This window comes from Panthera leo, chromosome D1 (genome assembly GCF_018350215.1).
Source record: "Panthera leo isolate Ple1 chromosome D1, P.leo_Ple1_pat1.1, whole genome shotgun sequence".
Classification (NCBI taxonomy): domain Eukaryota; kingdom Metazoa; phylum Chordata; class Mammalia; order Carnivora; family Felidae; genus Panthera; species Panthera leo.
The window spans coordinates 99,000,404-99,016,894 of NC_056688.1; the positions used below are offsets into that span (position 1 = coordinate 99,000,404).

The 16,491-nt window shown below is 36.8% G+C and overlaps 1 protein-coding gene and 1 non-coding gene across 4 annotated transcripts in view; one reads left to right on the top strand and one right to left on the bottom strand.

The window, feature by feature from the left end:
- Window positions 1-16,491, top strand: part of CD1H11orf49 (chromosome D1 C11orf49 homolog) — a 198,466-nt gene that overhangs the window by 112,185 nt on the left and 69,790 nt on the right. The gene's annotated exons all lie outside the window — the stretch shown is intronic.
- On the bottom strand, window positions 8,550-8,653 carry LOC122201492. The gene has a single exon (XR_006194200.1). It is a non-coding gene; the product is annotated as a U6 spliceosomal RNA (small nuclear RNA).

The window sequence follows — 16,491 nt, forward strand, 5'->3', positions numbered from 1 at the left end:
TGTCATCTTCAACTAAGAGTCCAAAGATGATGTCTGAAACTTAAAAATTGATAAAGAGCAGCATAAACATATTGTTAAAAAATGAAAAGTGGAAAACAGAAGGCTCGGTGAGTTTGTGAACTGGAATTAGTTAAGAGTTGCTGCTGTAGCTTGATTCAGAGTCAACTGAGTTTGAAAAGCCAGTGAACCTTTCAAATGAGCTTGTCCAGCAGCTTTCAAGACTGATACAGAGATTGGAAGAGGAAATATGGTCAGTAGTTAAATCATGTGAATGAGTGAGATCGCTGAGGAATGAAAGTGTAGTGAGAGGGGAGATAAGGGAAGAACTTTGAGGGATCTTTATATTTAAAGGGTGAAGAAGGAAGAAGAATCAGGGAAGAAACAGTCAGCATGTATGAAAAGAAATGGCATAGTATGACATCACAGAAGCCAAGGAGGAGAGTTCCAAGGAAAAGATGAGCAACAGTATCAGTTGTCACAGGTGGAAAACTAAGAAAAGACCCTTCGAATCCACAGTGATTGAGTGATCACCCATAACTTTCAAGAGAACAGTTTAGTTGAGCGATGGAAGCAGTATTGAAAGGATTACTGAGTGCATGAATGGGTGGTAAGAAAGAGATAATGAATATAGCACACCCTTCTGAGAAATTTGGCTTTGAAAAACAAAAGGAGAAGGCAGCTCTTTGTGCCCATGGGTCCTGTCCTGGGCTTTAGTAAAACACCGTTTCTGCACCCCCACCCCACAAAAAAAGTAGCTTTAGCGAATAGTCTTTGAAATTTTTTTAGATTAAGGGATCACTTAAACATATGTGAGTAGATAGCAAAGAGTTAATGGAAAAGGCAAGGTTAAAGATGCAAGTGTAAGGGGATAATTGATAGAGCGAGGTCCCAGAGAAACAAAGAATATGGACTCAAGAGCACAGATGGAGAGATTAATCTTAGTAAGAAACAGGAAAGATTCTTTCTCTGAGAGAGGAAAGAAAGAGGTGAGGATAACTGAAGACAAAAAGAAATATTAAGGCATAGGGGAAGGAAATTGAAGGACTTAATAATCAGGTGACTTGATCTTCACAATAAAACAGTGTATCTGCTTAAGGTTGGGAGTTGGGGCAAAGGGTTAGTTTGGAAATTTGAGAATGGAAAATGTCTGGGGCAGCTGTTGTAAGAATGTAATACAAAGTCAGAAGGAGATGACTAAAAGGATTACCCAGTAGCCATGAGCATCCAGTTGAGGTTAGATATGAATTTGTAATAAAGCCAATCAATATGGTTTCTGGACTTCCTCCAAGAACGCTGTATCTCCAAAAGTTGTATTAGTCATCATCTTGGCGGGAGAAGGGTTTCCTTGGAGTGTCTTAGGAGATCCCAGGGTTCAAAAACTTGAGAAAAATGTTTGCTCAAGGAGAGTTAATGCTCAGGAGTAGCAAAGAACAGACTTGCCTTGTGGGATACTTCCATCTGTGGGTCATTCAGAGGTCTTGTGGGAAGAATCATGGGCAATGAAAAAGAAATATACTTAAGAGACTTAAGAGAAGCAAAACAGTTTGGTATCAAAAAGATCTATAGCTGCTTGTATATCTAGACACACATCTGAGGGTGGGGGCATGTTGGAGAACATCTGGATTCAGATAAAAGAGCAGAAGAGAAGTGACATCATCGTGGGATTAGATTGTAGTTTACCTAGCCAGATGGAAGGTATAGATTAAGCATTTTTGATGTACATCACAAAACTGGACTGAGTTAGGAGAGTATGGTGATAGGGATTTCAAATGTCAAGACATAAGCTCAAAGTCACATTCAGCCAGAAAACAGTATACTTGATTCCTTTGTGTTTTTCTGATCATTGAAGGAATACTTGCTTATTGTAGAAATGTAGTAGAACAGAAAGGTGTAATGAAGCAGAAGAATAATCACCTCCAAACCCACTACTAACAGCACTCACCATTTATTTATATACTTGCTGTTATTCCTAGTAGGGTTTTTGTTTTGTTTTGGTTTGTTTTTTTGTGTTTTTTTTTTGTTTTGTTTTTTGTTTTTTTTTTTGCTTGTTTGGGGGTTTTTGTTTTTGTTTTTGGTGGGGTTTTTGGCTTACACAACAGAAATTTATTTTCTCACAGTCTCCAGGCTAAAAGTCTAAATCAAGGGGTCAGGAGGTTTGGTTTCTCCTGAGGCCTCTCTCCTTGGTCTAATTTTTTCTATATACATGGGTGTTTTTACACAATACATATTATGCTAAATATACATTTGTATAACCTTTTTTTAAATGTACAAGCATTTTCTCATGTATAATTCTCACATATCCCATATATATCTTCATATATATCTAAAGTCTTTTTAAATTTCATTTTATTTATTTTTTCTTCTTTAAAATTTTAAATCTTTGATTTGCCTTCATGTTATCTTTATCTCAGAAGGAGGCAACATGAGATAGGAGTTCTAGATATAATTATAAAAACAGTTTCACTCTGGGTGGCTCAGTCTGTTGAGCGTCCAACCGTTGATTTCAGCTCAGGTCATGATCTCACGTTTGGTGAGTTCGAACTCTGCATTGGGCTCTGTGCTGATGGTATGGAGCCTGCTTGGGATTCTCTCTGTCCCCTCTCTCTCTGTCCCTACCCTGCTAGCACTCTCTCTCTCTCAAAATAAAGAAATAAACTTTAAAAAAAAATTTTAACAGTTTCAACTCTTTACTATTTGCTATTCTTATTTATACTTTTCTGAAGATTCCAGTCAATACTATTAGGCAGGAAAAAGAAATAAGAAAGAAATAAGAGACATAGAATTTTTAAGGGGAAGGAAAATTACATTATTTGGAAGTGATATAATTGCTTGGAAAGCCCAAGATAAACTGAAATCTATTATAAATATTATAAAACTTCAGCAAGGCAATAAGAGAAAATACACTAAAACGAATAATTTATTTAAAAATAATAGCCTTTATATATTCAAATAAGAAGAAAAGTCCCTTTTTATAATAGCAAGGGAAGATAAAATACCTATGAATAAACTTAACAAGAATATGCAAGATCATATGAAGAAGGCTTTAAAACACTACTGAAGAGGGGTGCCTGGGTGGCTCGGTTGGTTAAGCATCTGACTTCAACTCAGGTCACAGTCTCACAGTTCATGATTTCGGGCCCCACGCTGGGCTCTGTGCTGACAGCCTGGAGCCTGCTTCAGATTCTGTGTCTCCCTCTCTCTCTGCCCCTCCCTCACTCATGCTCTCTGTCTCTCTCAAAAATAAATAAAAATTTAAAAAATATTTTTAAAAAACCACTACTGAAGAACCAAAAAAAAAAAAAACACTTGGGCATATGGAAAGGCATACTATGTTCTTGGAAAGAAAGACTTAAAAATCATAAAACTGTCAGTGCTCCTTTATCTAAGTCCTTTAGATAAAATAATTCCTTTAATCCTCACAACAGCCCATTACAATGAACTTGCTCAGACTCACAGAGCCAGTAAGTGGCAGAGGTTGAATTTAAACTCAGGAAGTTGGCTCCAGTATACATGCTCTTCATCACTATGCTATACAAACATTCATTGTTGGCACAGGAATAGATAAGTAAAAATCACCGGACCAGAATCGAGAAGCCCAGAAATTGACCCAAATGTGAAAGTGGAATTAACCTATGTTGGGGTAGGGAGGGCATGTGAAATCAATGAGCTCAACTAGTAGCAATCTTTAAAAAAAATTAAGTTGGATTTCTTCCTTATACCTTATATAAAAATAAATTCCAGATGGATCAAAAATTTCAATGTAAAAATTGAAACCATAAATATACTCAAAGAAACCACAGGAAAATGTTTTTATAATCTCACAGAGAGAAAAGGCTTTCTAAATATGAATGGCAAAAAAAAAAAAAAAAACAACGCTGGAAGCCATAAAAGAAACTATTGATGTATTTCATTAGATAAAAAAGAATGAAAAATTGGCTTGACCAAAAAAAACCTATAAATAAAGACAAAAAATTAACAACAAACATGGAGAGATATTTGCAACTTATATTACAGATGAAGGGCCAATTTCCTTACATACAGAGTTCCTAAAAATCAATTATAAAAATACTGGGGTGCCTGGTGGTTCAGTTGGTTAAGCATCTGACTTTGGCTCAGGTCATGATCTCATGGTTTGTGAGTTCGAGCCCCGCATCAGGCTGCTGTTGATGCAGAGCCTGCTTCAGATCTTCTCTCTGTCTGCCCCTTCCCTCTCATATGCGTTTTCTGTCAAAAATAAACTTTTTTTAAAAAAATCTAAAAAAAAAAAACCAATAAGGTGTACAATTCAGTGGCTTTTAGTATATTCATATACAGTTGTACAATCATCACCACAATCAGTTTTAGAGTATTTTCATCACCAATTCCCCCCATTCTCCCACAAAACCCCATACCTAATTAGCAGTAACTCTAATTACTAATTACTTACTACTTTTCCCCCACCTACCCACTCCTAGGCCCAGGCAACCACTAATTTACTTTCTGTCTCTTTGGATTTGCCTATTCGGAGAATTTCATATAAATGGAATCATACAATATGTGGGCCTCTGTGTCTGGGTTCTTTCACTTAAAATAATATTTTCAAGGTTCATCCATTCTATAGTGTATATGCATGCCTCATTCCTTTTTAGGACCAAATAATATTCCATTGTATGGATGTACCACATTTGTTTATCTACTCATCTATGGACAGATATCTGAGTTGTTTCTTCTTTTTGGCTATTATGAATAATGCTGCTATGAATATCTGCATTCAAGTTTTTGTGTGAACATATGCTTTCATTTCTCTTGGGTACATGCCTAGGAGTGGAATGCTTGGTCATATGGTGATTCTTGGTGTAACTTTTTGAGGAACTTCTTGACTGTTTTCCAAAGTAGCTGCATCATTTTACATTCCCACCAGCAAGGTATGAATTATGGCTTCTCCACATTCTTGCCAACACTTGATATCATCGGTTTTTTTATCATAAGCATCCTAATGGGTATGAAGTAGTATCTCATTGTGCTTTTGATTTATGTTTCTCTCATAACTAATGACGTAGAGCATCTTTTCACGTGCATATTGGTCATTTGTACAACTTCTTTGGAGAAATATTCATCTACATTGTGGTATGTATCAACACGTTTGTTTCTTTTTATTGCTGAGTAGTATTCCATGATATGAATATAACACAGTTTGGTTTTTGTTCACCTGTTAATGGACAGGTAAATTATCTAGTGCTTGGCTACTATCAATAAAGCTTCTATGAACATTTGTCTACAAGTCTTTTTGTGCACATATCTCTTCCCAGCTTTATGGTGATACAATTGACATATAACATTGTAAGTTTGAGGTATACAAAGCGATGATTTGATACATATATATATATATATATATATATATATATATATATATATACTGCAAAATGATCACCACAATAAGGTTAGTTAACACCTACATCACCTCACATAAGCACCTGGTTTTTTTGTGGGTTTGTTGTTGTTGTTGTTTTGGGTGGTGAAAACATTTGAGATTTGCTTTCTTAGCAACTTTCAAGTATATAATACAGTATTCATAAGTATAGTCATTATGCTATATGTTACATCCCCAGAATTTGTTGATCTTATAACTAGAAGTTTATACCCTTTGATCAATATCTCCCCATTTCTCCCACCCCACAGTTCCTGGCAACCACCATTCTACTATTTCAATTAGTTTGTCTTTTTTAGATTCCATATATAATTTTTTTTATTTTAGAGAGAGTGAGTGTGAGTGGGGGAGAGGGGCAGAGAATGGGAGAGAGAGAGAGAGAGAGAGAGAGAGAGAGAGAGAGAATCCCAAGGAGGCTCCACGCTCAATATTGAGCCTATGCAGGGCCCAGTCCCACAACCTGAGGATCACCACCCGAACCAAAATCGAGAGTCAGATGCTCACCTGACTGAGCCACACAGGCACCCCTAAGGTTCCATATATAATTTGAGATCATATAGCATTTGTTTTCCTCTGTCTGACTTATTTCACTTAGCATAATGCCTTCAAGATCCATCCATGTTACTGCAGAAGGCAGGATTTCCTTCTCTTTTATGGCTGAATTGTATTCCACTATATACATATACCACATTTTTTAAATCCATTTGTACGTCAACACTTAGGTTGTTCCATGTCTTGACTATAGTGAAGAATGCTGAATGAACATGAGAGTGCAGATATGTCTTTGGGATAGTTATTTCATTTCCTATGGATATTATACCCAGATATGAGGTTGCTGGATCATATGATAGTTCTATTTTTAACATTTTGAGAAACTTCATACTGTTTCCCAGAATGGCTGTACCAATTTACATTCCCCTTAACACAAGCATCTTATGTATATGTTGGTCATTAATACGTCTTCTTTCGGAAAATGTCTATTCAGGTTCTCTGCCCATTTTTTAATTGGATTATTTGGGGGTTTTGCTATTGAGTTGTATGAGTTCCTTATGTATTTTGGATATTGATGACTTATCAGCTATATGGTTTGCAAATCTTTTCTCTCATTCTGTAGTTACCTTTTCATTTTGCTGACTGTTTATTTTGCTGTGCAGAGGCTTTTGTATTTGATGCAGTCCCACTTACTTACTTTTTGCCTTTGTTGCTTGCACTGTGGTATCACATCCAAAAAATCATTGCCAAGACCAATGTCAAGGAGCTTTTCCCCTATGTTTTCTTCTAGGAGTTTTACAGTTTTCAGATCTTCTATTTAAGTCTTTAATCCATTTCAAGTTAATTTTTGTGAGTGGTGTAAGATACGGGTCCAATTTCATTCTTTTGCATATGAATAACTTGTTTTCCTGGCATTGGCACCATTTATTGAAGAGACTATCCTTTCCCCATTGAGCATTCTTGGCTCCCTTGTCAAAGTTTGTTCACTGTATATGTGTGGATTTATTTTTATGCTCTTGATTCTTGTCAAAGTTAGTTCACTGTATATGTGTGGATTTATTTTTATGCTCTTGATTCTGTTCCATTGGTCTGTGTATCTGTTTTTGTGCCAGTACCATACTGTTTTGATTACATTAGCTTTGTAATATAGTTTGAAATCAGAAAGAATGATGCCTCCTGCTCTGCTTCGTTCTTAGGATTGATGTAGCTTTTCAGGGTCTTTTGTGGTTTCTTATGAACTTCAGGATTTTTTTCCACCGCTTTGACACATGCCATTGGAATTTTGATAGGGATTACATTGAATCTATAGATAGCTTTGAGGAGTAGGAACGTTTAACATTAATTCTTCCAATTCATGAACACGGATATCTTTCCATTTGTTTGTGTCTTCTTCAGTGTTTTTCATCAAAGTCTGAGTTCTCAGTGTACAGATTTTTCACCTCTTTGATTACATTTATTCCTAAGTATTTTATTGTTTTTGATACTGTTGTAAGTGGGATTGTCTTCTTTATTTCTTTTTCAGATAACTTGTTGTTAGTGTACAAAAATGCAACTGATTTTTGTATGTTGATTTTGTGTCCTGCAACTTAACTGGATTGATTTTTTAGTTCTATCAGTTTTGGGATGGATTTTTTTTTTTTTTTTTTTTTTAGAAAGAGAGAGAGCACACACGAGCTAGAGAGAAGGGCAGAGGGAGAGAGAGAGACAGAGTCCCAGTCAGGCTCCACGCTCAGTGCAGAGCCTGACGAAGGGCTCAATCCCATGACCCTGGGATCATGACCTGAGCCAAAATCGAGTCGGATTCTCAACTGACTACACCACCCAGCTGTCCCTGGATGGATTTTTTAAAGATTTTCTACATAAAGTTATATCATCTACAGAGACAATTGTACTTCTTTTTAAAAAAAAATTTTTTTAATGTTTATTTATCTTCCAGAGTGAGACAGAACACACTGTGGGAGGGGCAGAGAGAGAGGGAGACACAGAATCTGAAGCAGCTCCAGGTTCTGAGCTGTCAGCACAGAGCCTGACATGGGGCTCGAACCCAGAAACCACGAGATCATGACCTGAGCTGAAGTCGGACACCTAGCTGACTGAGCCACCAGGCGCCCCTTACTTCTTCCTTTCCAATTTGGATGGCTTCCATTTCTTTTTTATTCCCTAATTTCTCTGGCTAGGACTTCCAGTACTATGTTGGAAAGGAGTGATCTTGTTCATGGTCTTAGAGGGAGAGCCTTTAGTCTTTCACTATTATGTTAGCTGTGGGACATAAATGGCCTTTATTTTGTTGAAATACGTTGCTTCTGTACCCAGCTTGTTCCGAGTTTTTTCATGAAAGGATGCTTAACTTCATGGACATATGTTTTTATTTCTCTTGGGTAAATATCTAAGGGATATTTGCTGGCAGACTTTTTCCAAAGTGATTGTACTGTTTTACATATCTACCAGCAATGTCTGAAAAATCCCAGTTGTTTCATATCCTTGCTAACATTTGGTGTTGTCAGTCTTCTTTTCCCCCCTAGCTTATTTATTGAGATATAATTTGTTGAGATATAATTGACAGATAACATTGTATAAGTTTAAAATATACAATGTGATGATTTGATATATGTATATATTGTGAAATGATTATCACTATAAGGTTATTTTTTTTAATATGGAACACTTCACCAATTTGCATGTCATACTTGCACAGGGGCCATGCAAATCTCTGTATTGTCCCAATTTTAATATATGTGTTGCTAAAGCAAATACAGACTTTTCATTTTAGCCTTTCTAGTGAATATGAAGTGGTGTCTCATTGTGGTTTTAATTTGCATTTCCCTGATGATTACTGACACTGAACAGTTTTGTATTGCTTATTAGCCATTTTCTTTGTGAAGTGCCTCTTGAAATCTTTTGCTCAGTTTTGGGTGGGTTGTTTTAATTATTGTGTAGTAGGAGCTCCTTGTAACCAGTCTAGTTGTAAGTCAGATATGCTTATTGCAAATATTGCTACCATTCTTTGGCTTGTTTATTTCCTTAATGGTGCTCTCATTGAGCAGAAGTTTTTAAAGTCCACATTTGATCAATTTTTTCTTTTATGATTAATGACTTCTGGGTCCAGTGTTAAAAAACCTTTGCTACCCTAAGTTTGTGACAGTATTACCCTTCATTTTCGTCTAAAAGCATCAGAAATCTAGCTTTTATGTTTGGTCTATAATCCATCTTGAATCAATTTTTGTGGGTGGTTTGATGTTGAGGTCAAGATCCTTTTTTGTACCATCTGGATAGCTAGTTGTTTATTCCAACACTATTTGTTGAAAAGACTTCACTTTTCCCACTTAATTGTTTTGGTTCCTTTGTTAAAAAAAAAAACAACAACAAAAAACAAAAACAATTGACTATATATGTGTGGGTGCATTTCTAGATTTTCTATTCTGTTCTATTGATATATTTGTTAAACTTTAGTCTGATTAGTTTAGCTTTATAATAAGGTAGTGTACACAGCTCAACTTTGCCTTTTTCTAGATTATTTTGGTCATTAGAGGTCCCTTGCATTTCTATATAACTTTTAGAATAAACTTGTCAATTTCTACAAAAAAAAAAAAAGAAAAGTAAATAAAGCCTGACAAGAATTTGATTGAGATTTGAAGACTCTGTAGATCAATTCGGGGTGAATTGTCAACTTCACAGTATTGAATCTTCCAATCCATGGACATAGTACATTTTTCCTTAGATCTTCTTACATTTCTTTCAGCAATGCATTACAGCATTTAATATACAGATCTTACACATTTTATTAAAGTTATTCCTAAATATTTTGTTTTGTTCTCCCATTATAAATAGTATTTTTTTTAAGTTTATTTATTTATTTTGAGAAAGCAAGAGAGCACCAGTGACGGGAGGGGCAGAGAGAGAGGGAGAGAGAGAATCCCAAGCAGATTTCGCACTGTCAGTACAGAGCCTGATGCAGAGCTTGAACTCACAAACTGTGAGATCATGACCTGAGCTGAAATCAAGAGTCGGACGCTTTATCGACTGAGCCACCCAGATGCCCCAATAGTATTATTTTTTAAAGTTATTTTCTTTACTGGTTTTCCATTTTAAGAATATAGAAATATAGGGGCACCTGGGTGGCTCAGTCAGTTAAGCATCTGACTCTTGATCTCAGCCAAGGTCTTGAGCTCAGGGTCATGAGTTCAAGCCCTGCACTGGGCTCTGTGCTGAACATGAAGCCTACTTAAAAAAAAAAAAAAATTACATATATATAATTGCCTTTTGTACATTATATCCTGTGACTTTGGTAAATTCACTTATTAGTTCTCATAGTTTCTTTGTAGATTTCTTAGAATTTTCTGCAGCAAAATCATGTCACATGCAAATAGAGGCAGTTTTGCTTCTTCCTTTACCATCTTGGTAAGGGTCTTTCTTTTTAATTTCTTTATTGCACAGAGTAGGACCTCATTACAATATTAAATAGAAGTGGTAAGAGCAGATAACATTGATTTGGCCAGAAAGTTTTCAGTCTTTAGAATTAAATATGAGGTTTTTCATGGATGCCCTTTAGTAGGTTGAGGAAATTTACTTTTATTCTTAGTTTGGTGAGAATTTTTATTATGAATGGGTATTCAATCTTTTATTTTTGTGAATGTATTGAGTGACATATGATTTTTCCCCTTTCTGATGTTCATGTGGATAAATCCACCTTAGTCGTGATTTATTATCATTTTCACATATCATTGGATTTCTTTAACATTTTATTAATTACTTTTGCATCTATCCAATGAGGTATTTTAGGCTACGGTTTTCTTTTCTTGTAATATCCTTGTCTGTTCTGAGTGTCAGGATTATTCTGACATTAAATCATTAATCATAAAAACATTGTGATTAAACTCATAAAATGCGTTTGGAAGTATTTCCTCCTATCTTTTCTGAAAGGGTTTATATAAGATTGGTAATTTTTTTTAAGTGTCTCTTTTTCTAAGAAGACTTGAACTTTTAAGTTAGGTTCAATCTGCTTCTTGTAAGCTCTTTTCCTAACATTTCTCATACATATAATTATTTGCTTAAATTCTACTTTTCTTGGGGCACCTGGGTGGCTAAGTCAGTTAAGCATCTGACTTTGGCTCACGTCATGATCTCGCAGTTCGTGAGTTTGAGTTCTGCATCAGGCTCTCTGCTGTCAGCAAAGACCCCGCTTTGGATCCTCTGTCCCCCTTTCTCTGTCCCTCCCCAGCTTGTGCTTGCTCTCTCTCTCAAAAATAAATAAAACATTAAAAAAATTCTGCCTTTCTTATTAGACCATAAGTTCCAGGAAAGCATTTATCTATCTTGCTTACTCTATGTTCCTAGCATCTAGCCAAGTGCCTGGTTCACGGTATATATAAGTGAATACTTACTGAATTGCATTAAATTAAAGGGAAAGTAAGAGACTAGGAAAACTGAGAATTGTGGCAAAATACTGAAGACAATATAAAAAGTTTTCCTTTTAATTTTTTTATTTTAATTTTTTATTTGAGCATAATGGATGCACAATGTTACATTAGTTTCAGGTGTACAACAGAGTAATTCAACATCTCTGTATGTTTTGCTGTGCACACCACAAGTAGTTACCATCTGTCACCATACAAGTATTATAATATAAGTGATTATATTTTATGATGTACCTTTTATTCCTATGATGTATTCATTCCATAACTGGAAGCCTATATTTCCTACTCCCCTTCACCCATTTTTCCCATATCCATACCTTCCTCCCCTCTGGCAGCCATCAATTTATTTTCTGTATTTATAGATCTGATTATGCCTTTTGTTTGTGTATTAATTTTTTTTTAGATTATACATATGAGTGAAATTACATGGTATTTGTCTTTCTCAGTCTGACTTACTTCACTTAGCCTAATGCCCTCTAGGTACATCTATGTTGTCACAAAAGTCAAGACCCCATCCTTTTTTATGGTTATATAATATTCCATCATATATATATATGTGTATATATATATATATATGTGTGTGTGTGTGTGTGTATATATATATATATATTTGGTACACATATATGCACACACACACATATATACCACATCTTCTTTATCCATGCATTTATTGATAAACACGAGTTGGCACATCTTGGCTATTATAAATAATGCTGCAATAAACATAGGGGTGCGTATATAAAAGTCTTCCTTATTAAAAAAATTACATTGCAGCAAAAAGAACAATGAACCCTAGATGGATGGTATTGTATTAATAAATGAAAGAAAAGAAAAGAAAATTCACCTCCTATTTTCATTTATTCTTCTCAGTTAAAGAGGGTGCTCTTTGGACTGGAAAAGATAAAATGAACAGTAGTTCCAGGGAATAAAATCAAACATAACTGAGATTATAAGAGATCACCTAACTGCTTTAAATGAACTTAAGTTTCTGGATCTAGTTTATATTCCAAGGTACCGAGGCCTAGTAGATAAGCTGACTGAACCACTGCCGGCAGTGTTTAGAAAGTGGAAATTGTGAGGGTACCTGGGTGGCTCAGTCAGTTGAACATCTGACTCTTAATTTCGGCTCAGGTCATGATCTCATGGTTAATGGGAGCAAGCCCTGTGTCGGGCTCTGTGCTGACAGGATGGAGCCTGCTTGGGATTCTCTCTCCCTTTCTCTCTGCCCCTCCCTCCCTCATGCTTTCTCTCTCTCTCAAAATAAGTAAACTTGAAAGAAAGAAAGAAAGAAAGAAAGAAAGAAAGAAAGAAAGAAAGAGGAAATTGTGCCCATCATGGGGAGGGAAGGGGAGAGAAGTTCCAAATGTAGAGGCAGGGACCCAATATTCAGAAGGTCATTTCGGCAGACTGAAGCCTGGTGACCTTGACATCTATCTTGGGTGATATTCTTCAACTATTTATTAAAAAGAATCAATATCTATACCTATTCAGAAAAGGAAGTTGTGTTAACTGTAAGTCTATCAGAGTTTATTGAAGAAGAAGTTAGGGGGGAGGATGTGGGGATGGAGGGGAGAAGAGAAGAGGGAAAAGGAAAGCAAGAGAGCCCATGCTTGGTGGGTAAGAAGACCTGGTTTCAACCCCAGCTCTTTCACCTCTTAGTAAAATGACATTGGGCAAGTTACTGAATCTCTATAAGCCACATTTCCCAATTGGTGAACTAGAAATAATAAGAGAACAACCTATTTCATAGGGTAGTCCTGAGGTTTAAATCAAATAATATGTCTAAAATGGTTATTTATTTCTCAAAATCAGTGATAACTGTGAAGTGACAGGAGCGATGGTACATGATGTTAATGGCGGTAACATTGACGGAGGAGGGAATGACACAGCCAGTGCAAACTTCTTCCCTTTGTGAAGGGATTACAAGACTGGTAAATCCGGAGAAAACTATACTTAGCATGGCTATATTCATAATATTTGTTTAGTTTAGTTGAATCTTAGCAGGACCTTGGCACCCTCTCCATGATATCCTTATGAATAAGCAAAAGGAATAGAGGATGGGTAATAAATAAGTGGTTGAAAATCATACCAAAAATGTGCTAATTAATGGGTTCCGATCATGCTAAAGGGACATCTCCAGAAGTAGAATTCTGGGCTCTGTCCTTAGCCATTCTTTTTCTTTCTTAATCCATTATTTGAATGAGAGCATTGATGGCAAGCTAATCAGAGTTGGGAGGGATAGCTAAGAAGCTGCCTAAAAGAAACAGGATCTGAAAAGAAATAGTATAATATAGTGGAGCAAATATGGACGTAGTATCATGGGTCTGCAACCACTAGCTGTGTGGCCTTGAGTAAGTTAAGTAACCACCTGAGCCTTTGTTTCCTCATAATACCATTCGTCTCCTGGTAGTTGTGAGAATAAAATGTGTGTGTGTGTGTGTGTGTGTGTGTGTGTGTGTGTGTGTATGTATTAGTTATCTATTGCTATGTGATATATTTACCCCAAACCTTAGAGGCTTAAAACAATAAACATTTATTATTTCACACAGTTTCTAAGCATCAGGAATGCAGAATCAACTTGCTTGGATGGTTCTCCCTCATAAGACTGAAATCAAGATTTAGGTTGGGGCTGCAGCCGTCTGAAGGCTTGCTCACTTGTATCACTGTTGGCAGGAGGCCTCAGCAGTTCACATGTTCCTCATGATTATGGCAGTGACTTCCCCAGAAAAAGTGATCTCAGAGAGAGCAAGCAGGATGCCACAGTGCCTTTTATGAACTAGTCTCTGAAGTCACACACTGTCACTTTCATTCTATTCTATTCATTAGAAATGAATCAGTAAGTTTAGCCCATACTCAAGGGGAAAAGAATTGGGATCCACCTTCAAAAGATTTTGTAGATGTATCTGAAAACCACCACAATATAAAAAGCACTCTATATAGTGCTTAACTCTTAGTAGGTACCCCATATATGGCACCTATTATTATACTATTATTGGTATACACCTAATACATGTGCTCTTTAAAGCCATTGTGGGCAGGACAAGAAAATCTCATGATTCTTCAGATTCCTGGCAAATACAGAGAAAGAAGCACCATGTATCACTATATTCATTACATCTGTTTTGTAAGCTAACATGAATGGACTATGTTGCATGAAGAACAGTACTGATAAAAATACATTTTAGTAACACTTAATAGGTGTACCTAAAATGTCTTGTCATCCTGCAAATACCAGTGACATGAATAATTTGAATGACAGTTCACCCCAAAATTGATTTTGTTAGTTTTATTAAGAATTTTATACTTATACTTAAATATAGGTATGGCTCATCTGAGAATTCATTGAATTTTAATTGTGTACTATACCAACTTGTCTGTCTGAGAGTTCTGGTCTCCTTTCCACTTAAAAATGGGCCACAACTGGGGCGCCTGGGTAGCTCAGTTGGTTAAGCGTCCAACTTCCGCTACGCTCATGATCTCACAGTTCGTGAGTTTGAGCCCCACATTGGGCTCAGTGCTGACAGCTCAGAGCCTGGAGCCTACTTCAGATTCTGTGTCTCCCTCTTGCTCTCTGCCCCTCCCCCACTCACACTCTGTGTGTGTGTGTGTGTGTGTGTGTGTGTGTGTGTGTGTGTGAAAAATAAATAAACATAAAAAAAACAAAAAATGGGCCACAGCTAAGACTGACAGAGAGGCCCCAGTCTACAGCAAAGATAAGACTTGTTAGTTCACACACCTTCCCTGAGGGCAAGAAGCAATTTGGGGGAGAAATAAACCAACAAACAAAAAAAGTATTTTATCAACAAAGGGCTCAATTAAGCAGGAGCGTTAATGTTGACAGTAAAAATGTAGAAGCCAGAATTAATATGGCTAAATCACTGGGTAATCTAGATTTCCTCTGTTTACATATACATTTGTATCTATATGGGTACAGAATGTCCGTCAGTAGCCTTAAGGATTGTCTGATGTTCACTGTAAACAAAAACATGAGAACTCTGTAACTTCAGGTAGACAGAGCAATTACTGGGTCATTTTGATAAGATACGATCATTAAAGTGAAGATATTTTCACACCTTAAGCCGATTAATTTTCTAGTCTTTTGATTTGCATTAAACATTAGACAGATCCTCAGGCTAGTGTCTGACGTGGTTGAACTCTTTAATATCTTAACAACATAGCGGTCAAACTACTAAGGTGTTCAAAATATAGTCACTAATTTGAAAGTAAGTAAAAATGGACCCTGAAGAGCTAGTGTTTACAGGGTTTACATGTGTCTTAGTAGGCAGGGCAGGAAGTCTCTTAAGCGTTTCCCAGGGAACCTCTTATGAATGCATAATCTTCAAATACTGATTAGGTCATCAGCTGCAGATAAAAAGTAGTGAGAGTAGTCTAAAGTGTTGCTAGCCTTAGCCACTCAATTAAGTTCCTAGAACCGATTTCAGACATGGAGGGTGGGGGCTTCCCACACAACACCAGCAAGGTGTCCAAGAATTCATCTTAATTCACCTAAATTCTGACACTATCAACCTGGAAATAGCATCAGATTCCACAGAGTAAGGGTTCTGGCCTACAAGACTGCCCCTCACCTCCTTACTTCAGATGCCAGTCACAAGCCCAGGCTGTTAACCTGTACTTTTGACCAATTAACTATATATATCAGAGGTTCCCAGTACTTCCTCCTCAGGTTTGAGAGTAACTTGCTAGGGCAGCTCACAGAACTCAGAGAAACATTCTACTTACTGGATTACCAGTTTATTCTGAAAGGATTTAACTCAGAAGCAGATAAAAGAGACGCATAAGGCAAGGTATGGGGAAAGGGCGCTGGGCTTGCCTGCCCTCTCCAGTTGCACCACTCTCCCCGAAGCTCCCCATATTCCCCAACCCAGAAGCTCTCAGAACCCCATCCTTTTGTGTTTTTATGAAGGCTTTATTACATAGGTGTGGTTGATCAAATCTTTGGCTTCTGGAGGTGGAGCTCAATCTCCAGCCCATCTCTCCTCCCTGGCAGTAGGGGGATGGGACTGAAAGTTCCAACCCTCTAATCCCAAAGTCGGTTCTGGCAGCCACATCCTTAGGTGCTTTCAAAAGTCACTCATTCACATAACAAAAGACACCTTGATCACTCTGAACACTTAGGAAATTCCAAGTGTTTTGGGAGCTGTGAACCAGGAACTGTGC